This window comes from Panthera tigris, chromosome X (genome assembly GCF_018350195.1).
Source record: "Panthera tigris isolate Pti1 chromosome X, P.tigris_Pti1_mat1.1, whole genome shotgun sequence".
NCBI classification, from domain to species: Eukaryota; Metazoa; Chordata; class Mammalia; order Carnivora; family Felidae; genus Panthera; species Panthera tigris.
In genome coordinates this window covers 108,827,260-108,828,560 of record NC_056677.1, presented here as the reverse complement: position 1 = coordinate 108,828,560, position 1,301 = coordinate 108,827,260, and the positions used below count along the sequence as shown (strand labels likewise).

General features: G+C 41.0%; 1 pseudogene; it reads left to right on the top strand.

The window, feature by feature from the left end:
- The first annotated feature begins 418 nt into the window (after positions 1 to 418).
- Positions 419 to 736, top strand: LOC102971156 (annotated as a pseudogene).
- Positions 737 to 1,301: the final 565 nt, after the last annotated feature.

Below are 1,301 nucleotides of genomic sequence, written 5' to 3'. Positions count from 1 at the left end.
ACCTATATCTATTCACATATCTCTATACAAAAATCCATTAGGTTGCACTGATACCTCCAAACCCAATCCAACGCTACAAGGTTTATTCTATTTTTTCCATTTCCCAAATCTGTAACTCCCTTTTCTGACAATGAGAAACCTGGCTGGCTTTATCCACCATATATCGATGTATTTGGTCAGTCCTAGAATACACAGAAAGTAATTCAGTTATGTCTAACCCATGCCTCTGAGAAAAAGCAGTTTACAAACCAGAGTTCAATATTTTTTTAGAGTTCTTGTCTTTAGCCCGAGGTCATATTGTCCAAATACACTGTTGGAAAGTCATCAGAGGGCAGAAGGAGGGGCAGTGGCCCTGCAGCTCAGCTTCGTGAAGTTTCTCTGCACTAAGCGGCCTGCTCTCACTCTCCCCACCGCCAACATGCCCCGGAAGAAGGTCAATGCAGTCGAAGGGGCCGTGGAGGGAGAGCCCAAGGGATCTGCGAGGTTGTCAGTGAAACCTGCTCCTTCAAAGGTAGAAACGAAGCCCAAAAAGTTAGCAGGAAAGGCTAAATCCTCTGGCAAAACAAGTGCAAACAGAAGGGAAAAGGGGAACAAAGGGCAAACAGGCCAAAGTGACTAACCAGGAAAGGAAACATTGACCTGAAGAAAACGGAGAACTGAAAATACATAGAATCCAGCCTCTAATGAAGCAGGAGAGAAGCAGCTAACTCTGATTAGGATGTGTACCATGTCTTAGTGGTCCCTGTATCCTTGTAACAGGCATAGGAGTGTCATCAACTACTTCATAAATGCATGCTTTCTAATAGCTCTAGAAACATTTTTAAGCAGAGAATGAGCTTTACCTCATTTGTTAAGTGTAAATGCGTTCATTCAATAGGTGAAATCATTTGCGGTTCGGGGTTTTTGTTTTGTTTTTATATCCTGTAATACAAAACATGTGAAATGGCAATTTGGAGTCATGGTCATGCCTTTACTGTGCCTTCAACATTTGAAGTGACTTCTTTTCCATGTTGGGTTTTAGTAGAATTATTTCTTAAAGTAAACCACTCCCACCTTGGCTTTGCCTGTCAGAATTGTGTGCACTTTGTGCTGTATTTAGTTGTGGTAGTCGCATTTGCCTAATAATTTTGTTTTATGCTGTAAAAGATTGAAAACTCATGCATGCAGTACCTATGATATTAAACTGTGAATGAGGGCAACTTACAATTTGGAAGCTTATCAATCATTTGAGGGTATTGATACTTCATATCCTCTTAAGGAAAACTGCCTCTAAATGTTAAGCTGCAAGGTCCCTGAAAAAC